At 39.4% G+C, this 20,932-nt stretch overlaps 1 pseudogene; it reads right to left on the reverse strand.

Moving 5' to 3' along the window:
- Nucleotides 1-649: 649 nt before the first annotated feature.
- Nucleotides 650-14,529, reverse strand: LOC145010002 (uncharacterized; annotated as a pseudogene).
- Between the last annotated feature and the right edge of the window lie 6,403 nt (nt 14,530-20,932).

Below are 20,932 nucleotides of genomic sequence, written 5' to 3' on the forward strand. Positions count from 1 at the left end.
ATATCCTGGACATTATTCCAATAACACTCATCTCATAATTCTAAATTCTTATAATTATCCAAGATGTGATGGAATTCCAAATTAACATGCATTAATCTCCTGTGATATCAAGATTCCAACATCTTAACGACTGATCCTTTGATATTACAGAATATATGTAATGCCCGCAGATTCGGGCTAGTCAATCGAGAGATAATAAGCGTTAAAAATGACTTTTTGACAGAAGATTATTTAGAATAAAAAATCTTAACCATATTTTAGTATACGTCACAAGGATTCCGTACATATAGAGAACGATGAAATCCGACCTATAACGAAGAAGTTACTACCCGTCGAAGTTTTGCAACAAAACCGGTACGGCTGGGCGTAACGTAAAAAAAAGAATTTTTAATAAATTAGCCTTAGTAATCAAAATTAACGTCATAGTATATGTTAAATAGAGAGCATACAAAAATGAACGTCCAAATCTGACTTCGTTTGAGGAAGTTATGATTTTTCTAAGACTTAGCATAGTAGTGCACATCTCGAAAATCGAATTTTAGATTGATCGATTTTTTGCCGATACAACCTAAATGAGAATTGAAAATCTTATTAATAGGAGCCCAACGATATAAAGACAGTCTAAAATAGACATCAGATGAAAAAGCTATTAATTTTTAAGGGATTTTACCTGTTAGTCCGTTAAAATATAACTTTAAAAATAAAGTCAAAATCAGCTGACGGAGTCTAAATGAAACTTGTAGATCTCATCGATACCTACACGTGAATATAAAAAATGTCAAAAACAGAGAATGTATGCTTCTTAATTAATATACACAACTCACTCACCCGGTCCAATTCATGAGCGCCTATCTTTTTGCTATGAAACCCTCTTAAGACACTCTTACAAGCATCAACTTCCCTATGTACCTGAAATTACAAAATAAACCCATTTTATCGGCAACAAAAATTTCAACTGTGTTGTAAGAGTGTCTTAAGAATCATTGATTACCCAAATATTTATTAGCATACAAGCACTCTTAGAATATTGTCAATCTCAACTCTTCTAATAACAACATAAATTTTAAATAAATGCCGACAACAAAAAAGTTAAATTTATTTAAAACAAGAAGAAGCGTATCGGTATTGGTATCGATATTAAAAGAAATTCCGACAATAATAAAGAATTTAGTTATATAACAAAAATCAACAAATGACTTACATCATCGTTCATATTTTGTAAATCATGTCTCTTTTTTTAACATAAGCTAGATCTTTACTACAAAAACCAATAAACCACCCGTAAGTCGAAATATTAAAAATTAAATATCCAAAAAATAAAAAGATAAATATTTAAAAATAAGTAAACGATATACCAACTACACCGATAAAACTATACAAATCCTGCACTTGCCAATAGTACAACAATCCATGCAATTAATGCAGAAGCAGCTGTCATTTTAGGTAAATTTGGAGCTGTCATTTTAGGTAAATTTGGAGCTGTAATTTTATAAAAATAAACTATAAAAACTAACCTTGAGTTACAAATACGAAATATATAGTATCAAAAGATTAGAAAAACACCCATAATGACGAAATTAATATAGGTCAAAATTAGCACAAATATACATATAAAAGTGCTGGTGCTAACCCTAGTTTTGAAAGTATCCTTGTGGTACTATTTCCATCCCAAGGTTGATCCAACATCCTCCTAGCATTACCCTAATAAAATCAGGAAAAAAAAAGTTATTAAAATAGAAAGTAGTAAAAATGTGTATTTACAAAAATACCCTTACAAGGAAAAAAACAACTTGTCTATGGTTTTTATCAGACAAAAGTTGTGACAACCCGAAAATTTCTATCATGTTCAGTCAAACACTTCATTGAAAGTCAAACTCATTCCTACTATCATTTAGCACAATTTGGAGTATGATTGAGTGTTCTGAGCCTTGTACACTTAAGGGATAAGTGTCGGGGTTTATCTGTTGAAGCAATAATACAAAGAACAAGCCTGAAACACCTTGACCATGAGTTCACGGCCACCACAATGGAGTTTACGGCTGTAAACTCCATGTGTGCCATAAACTCTCCTTATATGATCAATTGAAGGCTATTTGTTCATTCCTTTCCTTTCCTTGCCTGATTCTCTTCCAAATCCTCTCAACTATCATCCTGATCTTCATCCATGATCTTCAAAACTAGTAAGTTTCTTGCCCTAACTAGTTGATATCTTACTTGATCTAGTGATCTTACATGATTTCATCCGCGGAGTCATTCCATTTGTGTAGATCTTCAAGTTTCACCAAGAACACACACTAGTGTTCTTGGCCAAAACCGACCATTCAAGCTCCTAGATCGTAAGTACTCTTGTTCTAACTTGTTATGCACTAGGTTTTAACATGTTTAGGCCTTAGAAACATTAAGAATCAAAGGTTGAAAGAGAGTTTACGGCCAAGGATCTCCCAAGGTCGTAAACTCCCTTTAAGGGTGCAATGATGCCCTCTCTTCCTTCCTTATGCCTAGAACTTAGCCTAGAACCAACCACCATTGAACTATGGACCTCAAACATCAAAATGGCACTTCATACCATGAGTTTACGGTCGTAAACTCATGGGGAAGTGGTCCCCAGGCCGTAAACACAAGTTAAGGTCAATTCTTGGACCTTAAACTCACCTAGCCTCTTGTTTAACCTTGAAACACTTAACCACTTAAGATGCCATACCTTCGAGCCTCTAAACAAGACCCTTTTGTAACACCGTAAATTTCAAGACAAAATTTTCATTTAAAATAATCATTTTACTCTTAGAAACACTTGTTTAAAATCTTATTCCTAGTCGATTTACAAAACATAACTCCATTTTCACTTGCATAGAAAACCAAGATCCTCCAAAATATGACTCTTTCTCTGGTGTGTACAATCAAGCCGGTGCCATCCCGTGATACTGAAAGAAACCTGTAAAACATCAAACAAAACACTGTAAGCACGAAGCTTAGTGAGTTCCCCAAAATACCATATACAACACATATTAGCCACTCTAGGCTATAACTCTGTGGGTCCGTGCACCCAAACTCTGTGAACCCTCAGGTTCTAGCTCTGATAGACATGCACCACATAAATCACATAGAAATAATGCAGTACAACACATAATATACATAGCATACAAATACTCTATCACATAACTCTGGTTACCTACTCAAGGTAAAGTATAGTGAGAAGACTCACCTGGCAAGCAGAAAGCAGATATCCCCACACTTGAATCTCGAACTCGCCACCGCCTAACACGTAAGGCAAATACTCTCATGAATATAACTCTCGAGGCTAGAATAAATCCTCTCATAACACCCTCTTATGGGTAAAAGACTATTTTACCTCTCTCTTGGCCCAAAGGCTACATCGTTGTCCAAACCCTAAAACTCAACGGCCAACCCTTGGTCGAAATCAAAGTCCTCAGTCTAGGTCAACCCTTGACTGACTCTACTCGCCGAGTCAACACTGTGACTCGTCGAGTTCCCATAATCAGAACTTCCCCATATCGCGACTCAACTCGTCGAGTCACCACGAGACTCGCCGAGTCCCACAACTCTGAGTCCACTCACACCCAACTCACCGAGTCATCCCTTGACTCACCGATTCTCGACTCAACCAGGAAATATTTGGGACTCTTCGTCAAGACTCGTCGAGTCCAAGAACAGACTCGCCGAGTCTACGGCTATCTTCAACCTACTCGCCGAGTTGTTCATACAACTCGCCGAGTTCCAGTCCATCTTCATCCAACTCGTCGAGTCCACCCATGTGACTCGCCGAGTACCGCTGGTCTGAATACATTCCGAAGCATTCCAGGCCATGCAACTGCTCCAAGACATAGATCTAGCCTCCTACCACTCATCTATCACGTAAAGTGGCAACCTTTACGTGAATCCAAAGAGATCTAAGCCGTTTGCACATTGGGGCTAGGGTTTGGGACATGCAAGCTTCACTAAACACTCCAACACAGGGACTTTCATGCTCTCTGATTCTTCTCCCTTCCAGATCTGAGGTAGCAACCTCAGATCTAACCTTTAGACTTCCCATTTCATCCATAGACAATTTCTCACAAACCCCAAAATGAAGAAACAACATAATCAACAGGTCAAAAACGAGATACTACCTCTAAGTGATGCCCCAACTGCAATGCAATTCGAATCCAAGCAAAGCCCCTTGCTCTAAGCCTTCAATCTTCCCAAAATTCCTTCAACCATTACTTCTCCAAGCTCCAATCCACTCAAAAATGGTGCTTCTCCGCGATTTAGGGTTTTCTGGGGCTCAAGGGGTGATAAAAAGGCTGGGAGGAAGACATAATGATCATTATATAAGGCTCAACCCCGAGAATTAGGGTTTTCTCCACTCAGCGCCTACTCGCCGAGTCCAATACACTGACTCGCCGAGTCGGCCACTTAACACGCGACCAAGTCACGACTCTACTCGCCGAGTCCACACATGGACTCGCCGAGTCGCTCTTTCCCAATTTACTCTTTTAGCCCTTCAACTCTACTCTTGATATTTCGGGATGTTACAATTCTCCCCCACTTAAATTAGGCTTCGCCCTCGAAGCCTACAGTAACTCAACTCCAGAATTACTCCCACAACGTGCCACCTGGCCTTAATCGGACCAGATCTCACAAGGCATACCCATCGAAACTCGAACACACTTTCCCTTTCCTTACGGTGTCCTGACCATTGTCTCGAACCGGGCACCGGATGCACCCTCTGATGACCACACACATCGATCCGAGAATTACCCATGGAGTATCACTACCCCAAATCTCAACAATCACTCGACCCATAAGGGTTAGAAGACATGAACCATCGGATCCCCGATTCGAACCCCTCTCTATCCAATCCGTGACGACGGAAAGACCCACTCTTAAATCCCAGAGCAACTCTCATGAGTCCTCTTCTTGCAATCACACACCCATGCCGCACCAACCTTCGCACTCTCGGGTTAGGAAAACCCGTCACAATGATGACGTCTCTAACATCCCCAGGAGAAACCACCACTACGCACACAGCCCTCGATCAGAATCAAGCTGGGAGTCCCAGACTCCATCCCTACATCCATCCTGAGACTCTTGGCTCTACACCCGCGGAATCCTTCCGCGTCCTCAGCAGACATCCCATCATGATGTCATTCCATACCACTGTCACAGACACAGTGTTCGACCACCATACTCCAAATCATCCATTCTCACTACAACTTTCACTTCCGCGAATCAACACTTTCCCCAGTAAATGAGGATCCAACACTTCCTCCCATACAACAGCACAAAGGGTGGCATACCAATGCACTAATGATGGCTGTTGAAATAGGATAACTCAACCAAGGATAAATACGTGCCGCAACACTCTCCGAAATCTAATACACATGCCCGAAGCATGTCTTTGAGCGTCTGAATCGTTCACTCCCTCTGAGGTGTCCTCCGACATCATCAGAATAAGCTCTAGCTCATCACATATCCCTCTTCGAGACTGAGCACCAGGTCAGCTTTTGACTCCACAGCTGAGCCTCCAAAGGTCACCCAAATCATGATCCAAATATCGCACTAACTTCCTCCCCGTGACCACTATCCCGGCCCCATGACACGCAAGTCACGAAATTCTCTTTTCCTTATGCAAGAAAGTACAATCCAACCGAGGATCGTCTCCACTCTGATCTCTGGTTTCTGCTGCGCATATCCCTTGCCATCTCACCACATTCCCCGACAGAGACGGGGACCCCAGTCTCGCCCCCGGTCCAACATCCAGGCTCCAAAAACTCAATACTAGGGCTACTCAAGCCCAAAACTCTTCCACATCGTACACTGATCGGAGAACATTCCATCATCACACTCTCTTGCCATCTAGTGAGCACTACGACTCCCCGCGGTATCACAACACCCTCTGACTAGTGAGTACTACGGCTCCCCACAGTATCACAACACCCTCTGACTAGTGAGTACTACGGCTCTCCGCAGTATCACAACACCCTCAAACTAGTGAGTACTACGGCTCTCCGCAGTATCACAACACCCTCTGACTAGTGAGTACTACGGCTCTCCGCAGTATCACAACACCCTCTAACTAGTGAGTACTACGGCTCTCCACAGTATCACAACACCCTCTGACTAGTGAGTACTACGGCTCCCCGCAGTATCACAACACCCTCAAACTAGTGAGTACTACGGCTCTCCGCAGTATCACAACACCCTCTGACTAGTGAGTACTACGGCTCCCCGCAGTATCACAACACCCTCTGACTCCACTAGCTCGTGCTCCACAGACTATCATAGGCGGCTACCCATACTCGTCTCGAATATTCATCACAGACTCTGGAGGCAATCGTCATAACAGATGCCCACCCTTGCGAAGATCCACTCTCCCAAGTAATCTCCCTGGATGCCCATACTCGAAGGGCTATCACTAGTTCCATAGATACCTGATATACCACAAGTCGTCTCAACTCAAGATTCACGAATAAATTCGAAATAAAGATATCAATACCCGGATACCTCGGAACACCCCTACCGATCATCACAAGATCCTGCCACAACCACAGGTTTCCTGCCCCAAGCACCATATAGATGCAATAATACATTCCCTCTGAACCCCATAACTAGATCTTCATTTTTCCCAAGTTGCAACTTCGGTGTATTCAATTTCCCAACTGCAATACGAAGAAACGCTAACGCTACGAAATACGCTGATAATTCTCCGAAACCCTTTTTTTTCCCGCCACTCAAAACCCAAACAACGATACGCATACCGACCCGGGAGTTGGCTGCCCAATCATTCTTTATCTACTTGCCCCAACACTGACCAATACCAGATTCCTGACTAATAAACACCTGTCGTGGAGACATTCATCCTTCTCAAACAAGTACTTCCCGCATTAACTCACTCCAACCCCTTTCCTCGATCACCGACATCTCTGGTCTCATGGTTTCTTACCGCATATCTCTATACTCCACTTATAACTGCTCCTGACAAATCTCTGCTTTCTTACATACGGCACCCGGTTCTCCCCCATTTAGGGTTCAAACCGTCACCAAATAGCACACAACTATTCCATAACTATATTCTCCAGCAAAATCGCACCTACCCCAGGAAAGTGCTACACAACGCCCGATAATCCCCTTACGGAAATGAATCGACTTCATATACTCTGAACCTCTGATGAACTCCTCAAGAACTTCTCATCACGTCCGCCTCTAGTCGTTCCAAATATCTTACCAATCTAGTACCAGCAAATCAACTGCTCAATAACATCCCTGGCTCATAGACTGAACCATAAAATCACCGTACCCCTCACCTCAACTCATCAACCAACGCTCCAACACCGGGATCACTCCACGAACAAGGACCCACTCCCATATTCAACACCCAATGGATAGAAAACTCTCTGCACCGCTAAACTCGACTGAACTCCCCACTGATACCACTACCATACACCCGACTATACTCAATTAGGTATAGCGTGGCCCTTGACTATCTTAGTCCCAACTGACTATCTGCTCATGATAGATCACTGCCTCGCGGCACACATGTTACCTGATACCCTGGGGGGAAATCATCATCAATGACGACCTGTAGGGTTTACCCCTAAACCCAAAACCAAAACATCATGCTTCTCATATTCTCACACTTACATAATTAGTACCTCCCCGATCATAGGAGGTGACATCTCCTTTATCGACTGATCACTCAAATCAGATCGAAATTCTCCCTTCCACTGACTCCTTACTAGAATACTCTGAGGGACTCTCGATCTCCCTCTCAAGGGACACCTTTTCAAACTTACTCGTGACCGAATAACCGGAGAACCACAAACATCATTCACTACGAACCATGGTGCTCCTTCCACGACATCTCTTCTCAATATGCCCCGATGTATGGTACCCTAACCATGACATCACTCCCCAATTCGCTCCGATGTATGGTACCCGGACCATAACATCACTCCTCAATCTGCTCTGATGTATGGTACCCGAACCATAACATCACTCCTCAATCTGCCCTGATGTATGGTACCCGAACCATAACATCACTCCTCGATCCGCCCTGATGTATGGTACCCGAACCATAACATCACTCCTCGATCTGCTCTGATGTATGGTACACAAACCATGACATCGCTCCTCAATCTGCTCTGATGTATGGTACCCGAACCATAACATCACTCCTCAATCTGCCCTGATGTATGGTACCCGAACCATAACATCACTCCTTGATCCGCTCCGATGTATGGTACGCAAACCATAACATCGCTCCTCAATCTGCCCTGATGTATGGTACCCGAACCATAACATCACTCCTCAACCTGCCCTGATGTATGGTACCCGAACCATAACATCACTCCTCGATCCGCTCCGATGTATGGTACTCAAACCATAACATCACTCCTCAATCTGCTCTTTAGAACCTTCAGAATACTCCCTGTATCAAGTATGGGTCCTCTGCTTTCAGTAGTACGGGCCCATACTACCTGCCACATCTACCCATACTTTCCACACGGACCATCCCAGAGCTTCTAAATAGCTGCTCGACCTGCTCCTTCACCAATCCCATCACGCGTGCTCGCTCCCCAGCGAAATTCTCTATTCTACAAGCGCACTCATCTGGATAGGTTTATTCCCTAGGCTCTTCCGTCGTCCTCCCACTTCTTTGCTATCAGCTGCTGAAGAGTTCCTAATGATGCCAGCCATCTACCTCCTGAATATCGTCATATTCACTTGGTAGCTGACTCCCATCATCGAGAGTTCCACAAAGCACAAAGCAAGCAGCATTCGGGCATCGAAGGATACATAGGACTCCCTCTCTGTGATAACTCCACCTTCTCAGATCATCCGCGAAAGTACCACCGAACTCTGTAACTCTACCCCTTATGGGTTCTAACTGGATACTCTTACTCATCACATACTTAAAACATAACACATATAACAATGAGTCCTAGGCTAAGGCATCACAAATCAGGCCACTCTAGTCCTAACATATGAAATACCTAGCCTGTCTCTAGCATGCGATAATATCTCATAAAGTGCATCATACATATCTCATAACACAAAAATAAGGGTATTTTGGGAAATCACCGTTCGGGCTCTGGATGATTGTACACACTGCTCCTTCTTGCTTTCTCTTTGAACTCTTATTCACTTTTAGAAAATTATTTCTTTAAAAACTTTTCGTACTTCCTCAGTTTGAGTCCAGATTTACCCGAAGGCGCATCCGAATCCCTCAAACCAAGGCTCTGATACCAACTTGTAACACCGTAAATTTCAAGACAAAATTTTCATTTAAAATAATCATTTTACTCTTAGAAACACTTGTTTAAAATCTTATTCATAGTCGATTTACAAAACATAACTCCATTTTCACTTGCATAGAAAACCAAGATCCTCCAAAATATGACTCTTTCTCTGGTGTGTACAATCAAGCCGGTGCCGTCCCGTGATACTGAAAGAAACCTGTAAAACATCAAACAAAACACTGTAAGCACGAAGCTTAGTGAGTTCCCCAAAATACCATATACAACACATATTAGCCACTCTAGGCTATAACTCTGTGGGTCCGTGCACCCAAACTCTGTGAACCCTCAGGTTCTAGCTCTGATAGACATGCACCACATAAATCACATAGAAATAATGCAGTACAACACATAATATACATAGCATACAAATACTCTATCACATAACTCTGGTTACCTACTCAAGGTAAAGTATAGTGAGAAGACTCACCTGGCAAGCAGAAAGCAGATATCCCCACACTTGAATCTCGAACTCGCCACCGCCTAACACGTAAGGCAAAAACTCTCATGAATATAACTCTCGAGGCTAGAATAAATCCTCTCATAACACCCTCTTATGGGTAAAAGACTATTTTACCTCTCTCTTGGCCCAAAGGCCACATCGCTGTCCAAACCCTAAAACTCAACGGCCAACCCTTAGTCGAAATCAAAGTCCTCAGTCTAGGTCAACCCTTGACTGACTCTACTCGCCGAGTCAACCCTGTGACTCGTCGAGTTCCCATAATCAGAACTTCCCCATATCGCGACTCAACTCGTCGAGTCACCACGAGACTCGCCGAGTCCCACAACTCTGAGTCCATTCACACCCAACTCACCGAGTCATCCCTTGACTCACCGATTCTCGACTCAACCAGGAAATATTTGGGACTCTTCGTCAAGACTCGTCGAGTCCAAGAACAGACTCGCCGAGTCTACGGCTATCTTCAACCTACTCGCCAAGTTGTTCATACAACTCGCCGAGTTCCAGTCCATCTTCATCCAACTCGTCGAGTCCACCCATGTGACTCGCCGAGTACCGCCGGTCTGAATACATTCCGAAGCATTCCAGGCCATGCAACTGCTCCAAGACATAGATCTAGCATCCTACCACTCATCCATCACGTAAAGTGGCAAACTTTACGTGAATCCAAAGAGATCTAAGCTGTTTGCACATTGGGGCTAGGGTTTGGGACATGCAAGCTTCACTAAACACTCTAACACAGGGACTTTCATGCTCTCTGATTCTTCTCCCTTCCAGATCTGAGGTAGCAACCTCAGATCTAACCTCTAGACTTCCCATTTCATCCATAGACAATTTCTCACAAACCCCAAAATGAAGAAACAACATAATCAACAGGTCAAAAACGAGATACTACCTCTAAGTGATGCCCCAACTGCAATGCAATTTGAATCCAAGCAAAGCCCCTTGCTCCAAGCCTTCAATCTTCCCAAAATTCCTTCAACCATTACTTCTCCAAGCTCCAATCCACTCAACAATGGTGCTTCTCCGTGATTTAGGGTTTTCTGGGGCTCAAGGGGTGATAAAGAGGCTGGGAGGAAGACATAATGATCATTATATAAGGCTCAACCCCGAGAATTAGGGTTTTCTCCACTCAGCGCCTACTCGCCGAGTCCAATACACTGACTCGCCGAGTCGGCCACTTAACACGCGACCAAGTCGCGACTCTACTCGCCGAGTCCACACATGGACTCGCCGAGTCGCTCTTTCCCAATTTACTCTTTTAGCCCTTCAACTCTACTCTTGATTTTTCGGGATGTTACACCTTTAGAGAGTTTATGGCCAGGAGTAAACTCCCCTGGGCCGTAAACTCCATTAAGTATGGTCCTTGGGCCATAAACTCAACAACAATGCCTTACACTCCTTTGTTGCAACCCAATAGCCTCCTAACACTTTTACCAAAGTGTTTTCCACACATTAGGGTGTTTATACTTGTCTAACTAGTGTTATAATCACTATTTTATACATACATATGTCTTTATATGTTATTAGGATCACTGTGTGTGTTCAAGTCTTCACTTGACACCTAGCACTTGTCCGACACTTCCATACGATCCACTCACTACATGTGAGTTCATACCCCTTAGTTAACCTTTTAAATGTTTTTAAGTGTTTATAAATGCTTTTATGGGGGGGATACAAGTTGAATCATGCTAGTTATTATATCAATCACATGTGATTAATAACTAGCATACAAATGGATTTACTACACTTTTAGATGTTTACTCAGTATACTACTTCCAAATGACTTACCAAAACGTTTTTGCATTTAAACTCTTTATCAAACTGTCTTACATACTGTAACTTTCCTTTCAAACTCTGTTACAATTGTGTTTCAAACAACAGATTTCTTATACTTTAAACTCTTCTTATCAAACAAACTGTTTTCAAATCACTTTATAAACTGACATCAAGTCATCAGTTCTTATTTATTAAACTTTTCAAAGGTTTTACAAAACTTCTTTTATACTTTTATATTGTTAATTGCATGCCTATATATGTATGGCTATATAAGTAATGTTTAAAGGACTTAGGACTGCTAGTTCGCTTTAATTTCTTTTCCTTGTTTGGATGTGGCCTTAGAGTATCGGCTATTTGTCCGAATGTCGTCTAATATTAGTTATATATTATGTATACATATATAGACATAAAAGTTTTATCAGTCCATTTAGTACCTTTGGGTAGCAAAGGCATACTTTCGGTTATACAAGTACATTACTAGTAACTATAATAGGTATAGTTAGGAGATACTACTTACTATTCCAAGTACAAGGAATCACACAAGAGTCAGTTCATTCATGAGTCTATACTAATACATTACATATTATATGAAGAGATACTATTACATACTATTATAGAAGTGCAATTACAGAAATACTATACATACTATATGAAGAGATACTATTACATACTATATGAAGAGATACTATTACATACTATTACAGAGATACAACTACAGAAATACTATTACCGAGATACGATTACATATATATTATCACATAGATACTATTACATACGATACGGGACTTACCATTCTACACCCAAGGCTGTTACCTACAGTAGGGAAAATGCACATCGACGGATGTCTACGGTTGTACTGTTCGGCGAGTTACCACACCGTGAATATCCTAGTACAAAAGGATATGATTTCAGTTATTATATTATTTTCCTTATTACCTTTATTTTGTGTCACATTCACATAATCGATGAGGTAGATTAGATATGAATAATAATAGTTGTACAAGGGGAAAAACCTTCACTTATGTAGAGGTTCAAACCTTCAAAACAATCGAGTCTTGGTAGAAGACTACATTTTATACTAGTAGGAAATTTGGGATTTTCTAGGGTTTGCATACTTATACGAACTTTTCTTCAAACATTTACAAGTTTTTTCTGTACACTTTTACAAATCAAAGACACATAAATACTTATGAATTTACCATCTTTATTGCTAATACTCGCTTTCAAAATAACTTGTATTCTCAAGTCACAAATAGACAGGTACGACGACCAGGTTTTTGTGAAGACGGAGCAGTCAAGACTCGTCTTTTATTTTGATTATTCATTATGTTGTTTTATTCTATGAAAGAACACATATGTATTTAAAATTATACTATTAATTCAATGGATGATGTTGTTGCTTGTTTACTACTTTGCATTGTTGTGATACTTTACATGATGTCCTCCCCCCCAGAACGTTTCCGCCGTTCACGGTTTTGGGGTGTGACAAAAGTTGTGCGGGTATGAGACCAGTGTTATCAGTCACGATTAAATCCTCTTTCTTTCCTGCTTGCATAAGTATTGTACAAGCCTCTAAGTTTCCCCTTATAGCAGCCCAATGAAGAGGTGTATAACCAATAATCATAATAATATAATATAATATATTTAATTAAAAAATTAATACAAAAGATAACTTTCAGTTGTTTTAATATCATACATTCTTTGTCTTGGCGACCTTTGTATGCATCCAGAAATAGAAGAAGTCTGATACAGTCTACAAAGCCTATATATGCAGCCCTGCAAAATTATGTAAATACCCTCGTATCAAATGTCAGAAGAAATATTAAATGTAAATTGTAAAGCATCCAATTTAGTGTACCAATGCAACTTTGCAAGGAGCTTCTTCTGTCATTATCAGGGAAGATCGGGGTCTGCATTCCACTTTGTGACAATGTGATAAAGCAAGGCTCTTTGACCATATTAAGAAGCAACATGAGTTGTTTGTAAGAAAAAACCTGAATTTTAGTAAATGATTAGGTGCAAGATTTATTTTTTTAATTGAATTTTGTTTTCGAATAATGTGGTAAGAAGATACAAACTTGATATCTGTACATATCAACAACATTAATCTGAGCACCTTCTTCAAGCAAAAGCTCTGCAACTTGTATAGCTCCTCGAACAACACTCAGTGTAATGTTGTTTGTCCAGTAAGATCTGTAGCATTTATATCTCCACCATTCCCGCACCTTCAGTATCCTGATCACAAACAAAGCATTAGCTTTTTTTCACCATGAATGAGTCTTTTTTGAGAAAGTTAGAAGTTCCAGAAAAGTCACAGCAAGCCCCACAACTCCAAATCCAAAAATGGCAACAAATGAGCCTTTTTTAGGTTTTTCAATGTTAAGAGTAGCACCCAGACCTAAAATCAGGAAGATTATTTGAGTCAAGAAAATACCAAATGGAATTTTAGGCGGAGAATGTTGATTATAATTTGTTTTTGTACCTGTAGAGATCCCACAACTGAGGACACACACTTTATCAAGAGGAGCAAAAGGGTTGATTTTGGCAAGACTGCCAACATGAATGACGGTGTATTCACTAAAAGTTGAAGTTCCGACGAAATGGAAAATGGGTTTTCCGTTGATGGAAAATCAGGAGTTTTGATCATGAATCATGACTCCCCTGTCATTGTTGATTCTCAAAAGGTGACACGTGTTGCTCTCTTCCTGTGATTCTGAAGAATTGCATACAAACAACCATTATTGTACACCCTATTAAGCAAAACACTAACCTGAAAGAGCGACGAAAGAGTCATAGAGAAGAAGTCATCGATCATGAACTGAATACTTCTTCGATCTTTACCCTGATCTCCTTCGGAACTGCAAATAGAAGCAATTTATCAAACAAAAAAGAAAACCCGAACAAAGAACAAAAAAAAGCAACATAATTTTACCAACAATCAGGGGACGAAGCGACAAAATCAAACCCTCTGTGTCGGTTTATGGTTTTTTTCATTAATCGGAGAAGTATTTTTCTCAATTTTAATAAGAATCTAGAGATGAAGCTAGTGGGGTATCTTTCTCTTCTTACGACTTATTTTCCAAGAACAACGTCCGCCGTGTAATCTCTTCTCCGTCATATTAAAAAAAAAAAAAAAAAAGCAGAAAACACTTTGAAGCACAGTTGTATTCATGGAGGAAGCGGAGGAGAATGGATGGACTTCATTAGATTCGAGGCTGTGAAACGGAGAAGGACTGCAATTCTAAGACGCTACCACCGGTAGTAGGCGGAATGTGTCAAGCAGTCTGGGTTGGTGGTGAAGAAGAAAGGAGAAACGGTGGAGACGAAGAGGATTGGGGAGAGACGGTGGAATTTGGAACAGAGATAACGAAAACGGTGGAAGGATCGGGAAGTAAAAGCCCTAACCCTTGTGGTCACCAGAGGAACAGTACCCTAGTCAGGTACTGTTCCTAACTTAGGAGATTTTTATATATATATATATATATATATATATATATATATATATATATATATATATATATATATATATATATATATATATTGTCACACCCCCAAACCAAGGATGACGGAAACGTCCGAGGTGGAGGACTTCATGTAGAGTATCACAACAATGAGTATAATAGTGCTCAAAGTAAATACAACCATCACAAATATAATTGAAAACGTTACATCAAAGCACATGTTTACATGATTCACATTAATTACATTATGATACAAAATGAACTGTTTGACGATTTATCGTCCCATCCTCAAAACGTTGTTGATTTCCTGTTTTCACTGAATTCCTGAGAATACAAGTAGTTTTGAAAAGTGTCAACACAAAGGTTGGTGAGTTCATAAGAGATTTCGTTAGAAAAGTAAACCGTTTTCCTTGTAAAAGCGTTAGAATATGTATCCAGAAAATCCGATATTTTCTTTAAAATCTGTGTAATGTAGTCTGATGACCGAAGACCAAAATGTATAAGTAACCTTTCTTACTAATAGAAAATGTTATGTGTTTAAATGGACATGGACGCGTTTGAATTAAATGAAATTTCCGTATGTTCTCATGTTTGTTAATACTTTATGTATATGTAGTTCTAAATCCGAGGACCGAGAAAGACAAGTATTGACTATACTTAAAGGTATAAATGTGGTTTCAAATGATGTGTAGTCATAACTACCAAAACAAAAAGTGTACAGTAATATCTGTACTCATTGAGATAAAAAGTGATTTTAAATCGACATAAAACTCATTTAGGTTTTATAAATAAAATCCCGTAAACTTTATGGATTGTTATATCCCTATGTGAGTCGCTATAATCATACTATGACTATGTGAACCTGCCACGATGTTTTTCAGGCGTCGCGAAAACTGAAATGACATTTGTCACCCGTAGACCTGCAGGTCCCACTGTAGCTAGCAGCAAGGTGTGGGGTGTCAAACCCAATATAGATCTATATACAAGTATCACGTTCTCCCTCCAGGAGATTCTGATTATAACTACCAGGAATTATATCCCGCACTCGGACGTACGGGGAGAGAATGTCTCACAATATAGGTTGACAAGTTTACGTGAAATGTGTGTGAATATAAATCTTTTCTGTATGAATGTACCCTTTTTGTACGCGTGTGTTGTGTGATGTATCATAAACTATACCTATTATAGTTTATCTAAAACGTTTGTAATATGTAAGAACTCTTTTATGGAAATGCATAAATGTTATGAATCCATTAAACTATATTTTTTTATAGTTTATTATACGTGTTCTAAAATGAATGTATAATATTTATTATAAATGACTTACTTTCAGTTCATGATGATAAACTAACAAAGAAACACATTCACTAATTAGAACTTATGACTACACACTTTGCTCAACATAATACAAAGTGTTATGATATTTATATGCTGTTGGCTAACTTTAGCCATTCTGCACTGTTTTGGAAAAATCATACGAAGTCGAAAACTAGATCCGTAAATTCTGAGAGTTCACAAAATGTGTCTAGTTTATTCATAATTTTTATCACGATTTTTAATGACCTCCAACTTGGGTGAATAAGTCCATAATCACAGACTGGTCCGGATTGTTGTTTGAAATGATAGGAAGTTTTGTAAAAATCACCATAAATTGTAGAAAAATCCTATGGAGATGTGCAAGTAGTCATTTTAAAGCTAAGAACTTGAACTATTTGCACCTTGTACAGTTTTGAAAACAAAAATGTTTAAGATGCCCAAAACAGTCTGTGAATGGAGTTGAAAACTTGAGAAAACATGAAAATGTAGGGGTATGAACTCACCTTAAGTGATTTCAGTAGATGATTGTTGAAGAATGGAAGTGTTTAACTCAGGAACACTTGGAGATGCCTTGAAGATTTTCGAGAATCTAACATCATAGTTATGGAGTTTGTGTAAGAAATCAATGATTTGAGTAGAATGAAGTGAAATAATCATAAGGAGGATGAATTATACTTACTAAGAGTGTAAGAACACTTGAAAATCAGCCTTGAATCTCGAAATTGGTGTAGAAAAAGTTTGAGAGAAATGTGGTGTTTGATACTTAGTGAAATGAAAGCAAATGAGAGAAATGAGGAGAGAGGTGTTTTGTTCTAGCTCTAAAAACCTGCGAATGAGTGGAAATTGAGTGTAAGGGACATTGAAGTGACCTAGGTAAGGTGGGGAGGTATGGCTGGTCATAAAGTGGGTGTGGGGTGGTTGTTTGTGACATAAGTTAAGGCAAGGTCAACATTCCACCTTAAATAAATCCCCCATTAGATCTTTATTATTTAGATAATGATTTTCATCAAAATATGTTTAAATTATGAATATTTAGGGTTTATTATGTTAAAATATAATTTCTGGAGAAAATCCCGCTTTAAAACCACGAAAAACGGGCTTAAAATGTTAAAAATATCAAAAAGGGGCTAAAAGTGACAATATTCCGAATTCTGGCCGAGGTTCGGCCTTCTGATGTTGAAACCGAGAGGAGAGAGGGTAGAAACCGAGAGGGGAGAAGAGAGAGAGCAGGAACCGAGAGGGGAGAAGAGAGACCGAGAGAAGAGGAGAGACAGAGACCGAGAGAAGAGAAGAGCAAAGAGGCGGGAGGCGAACAGAAGCAGAGAAGCGACAGAGAGCGAGAAGCGACAGAGAGGCGAGAGGGGAAGAGAGACAGAAACCGAGAGGGGAAGAGAGACAGAGACCGAGAGGCGAGGCCAAGAGGGAGGAGCAGAGACCGAGAGGCTTCTCTCCTTACTTTCGGTCCGAGAGGCTTCTCTTCTGTTATAGGGTTTCGTTCCTAAGAAGGGTTTCGGTTCCTAAAGCCTATTTTACTCGTTTTCACTCCGTTTTGAGCCGTTTTTGACCCAGTTAAGGGTCGGAATGACCCGAATGATTCCAAAAAAGTTACGGGAACTTTTGAGAGAGATTTGAGAGAGATTTCACATACTTGGAGAGATTTGGGAGAGATTTGACATTCTTGGAGAGATTCTTCATACAAAGAGATATTTGAGAGAGATTTCACATACTTGGAGAGATTTGGGAGAGATTTAACATTCTTGGAGAGATTTCTCATACAAAGAGATATTTGAGAGAGATTTCACATACTTGGAGAGATTTGACATTTTTGGAAAGATTTCTCATACAAAGAGATATTTGCGAGAGATTTCACATACTTGGAGAGATTTGACATTCTTGGAGAGATTTCTAATACAGAGAGATATTTGAGAGAGATTTCACATACTTGGAGAGATTTGGGAGAGATTTGACATTCTTGGAGAGATTTCTCATATAAAGAGATATTTGAGAGAGGTTCCACATACTTGGAGAGATTTCTCATACAAAGAGATATTTGAGAGAGGTTTCACATACTTGGAGAGATTTGGGAGAGATTCTTGATAAGAAGAGATAGAGTGAAAACGATTGAGAGAGGTTTCATGTGTGAGATTTGTGAGTGTCCGACTTCGCAATGCAAGGTTCGTAAACCCTGTTAAGCCTTGTTTAAGGGTCTTACACACTCCCGATGAGTATGCAACATTGTTTTATCGGTTTGGGCTCGCCACGTACCACAGTTTTAAGGTTAAGGATATCTAGATGTTCGCACTTTTTGCTTTATGAACTCTCATTAGAATAGAGAGTTGTGTAGAAGTTTCATAATGTAAATTCTAGTACCCATTGGCAAATTAAGTCAAACGGTTTGACTTGCTGACTTTAGTTGACTTTGACTTGATCGAAATTTGACGGTTGTCACATATATATATATATATATATATATATATTAGATTTATGTGTTATATTATATAAATATATTAATTTTTTTTAAAGATAAGAGGATAAGGTTATGATAGGGCTAGCAATATGAGATGAGAATTCAATGGTTTGAAAACTTTGATATTAGAAGAGAATGACACGACTTTTTATGTACATTGTTTTTTACACCAAGTTCAATTAGTGGTTGTGGAAGAGTTTTATGTTGGTGCGAGAAACCATAAGACGAATTGAAATATTTAAGAAACACGGAGTTTGCTAGCATTTTGCCAAAGATATCCTTTTTTTGTCTAACACACAATATTGATACTTTGGATATGAAAGAGTTGTATGTTGGTGGGAGAAACCGTCAGACCACAAAGACTAATAGATTTCATCTTGAGGTTGAAATCTTCAACAGAGTGGTGGATATGCAACTTATAGAATATCATGATCAATTTAGTGAAATAACCACCTAACTACTAGAATAAATGGGTGCTTTGAGCCCTTGTGATTCATTTGCACAATTTGACAAATCAAAGTTGTTGAAGTTGGGTAGGTTGTACAAGTATGACTTTATGATTCAAATATGATAGACCTTGAAGGACAACTTCACATATTTTATCACTCTTGCATTAAAGATGAACGCTCCACTAGTTTGAAATGAATTTCCGATCTTTCTCATTTGATGGTTAGTTCGGGGAAACATCGGTCTTATCATTTGGTTTATAAGCTTTTAAAGTTAACTTTGATATTACCCGTAGCAATAACAATTATAGAAAGATGGTTTTTGAAGATGACGTTATTGAATATCGACTTGCACAGCAAAATTGGTGATGCCTTTTTGAACAACGCATTGTTTTGCTATATTGAGACTGATACACTTGTAAAAGTTGCAAATGAAAAAGTAATGAAGTACTTTCAAAAGATGTCGGTACGAAGATGACAAATTAAAATTGTAATGTATTGTTGTTATTTTTTTTTTTTAAACTTTTATGTAATGGTTGATTGGTTTTTTTTTATTAGACGTAATAATTTTTTTCGGTTTTATATTATGCTTGACCGAAAAAAAAATTCAACAACATTTACTATCAACTCCTGTGTCCGTCCCTGGATACAACCTCCGGCCTACCTTACGGAAGACCGAATCTCCATGTTGGTTTTGTTAGAAAAAACAAATTCGCTACGTGGTCGAGTTTTTTTTATGCGGACTTGATGGTCTTTTCATGAATACTTTTTAAACCCATGTGAAATTCTTATAATCCAAACAAGCCCAATGAAACAGATTGGTTGTATATTTTACACTCATACTAGAGATTACTTGATAAATACTTCTAATGATTTTTTGTCTCCTTAATTAAAAGGAACAAAACGGAGGCAACTTAATATTTTAAGAGAAACTCACCAACTATAAAAGCACATCACCAGCACAAAATTAGGGTTTGGGGCAAATAAAAATCTCAGACAACGAAGAAATTAGGTGGCAGAGGGAAGGTTAGGGTGGTTGCCCCCTCCGTCGCCGGTGACTCAGTTTTGCCCCAAAATCCAACCACCCATAAAATACATATCTACATATATATTATATATATAGATATATGCATGTACAAGTATCGCTCTGTTTGTTTTCTACTTTTTGGAAACGTCGAAACAAATCAAACACATATATCGTTGAACTCCGACGATATAGATATTTGATTGCTTCAGTCGATCCAAATGCCACTTGGTTTGGGGATCTATAGCTTTGTTGAAATGGCTCGTTGGATGGATTGCTTTGCATCCGCTTTATTTCCCCAAACCAAAGCCAAACGATGTTGCCAAGTTAATATCATACCATAGGGACCAAAACTGTAGTTTACTCTTTTTGTTTTTCAATCATTAGAGGCGATGATGATGAATTTCTAGTTGTCTGAGTAAATTGGGCAATGCTGAGATTTATCGTATCTTGGCAAGGCAATTTTCCGGCGGGATCATGTGGAAAGTGATCGGTTTTTTCGTCCGATTTCGGTTTCTACCGTTGATGTAGCCGGAGTTTGCAGCCATGGCGTTTTAATCCTCTTTGTTCTGTTGTTTTTCAGATCTGAGCCTCGTCGCTTTTTTCTAACAGTTTTTTGCTAGATTTTGCTATATTTTTCCTTAACAAATCAAGCAGATCTTGATTTTCTATCTACGTTTTC

The sequence above is a fragment of the Lactuca saligna genome, chromosome 8 (assembly GCF_052625555.1).
Source record: "Lactuca saligna cultivar CGN05327 chromosome 8, ASM5262555v1, whole genome shotgun sequence".
Classification (NCBI taxonomy): Eukaryota; Viridiplantae; Streptophyta; class Magnoliopsida; order Asterales; family Asteraceae; genus Lactuca; species Lactuca saligna.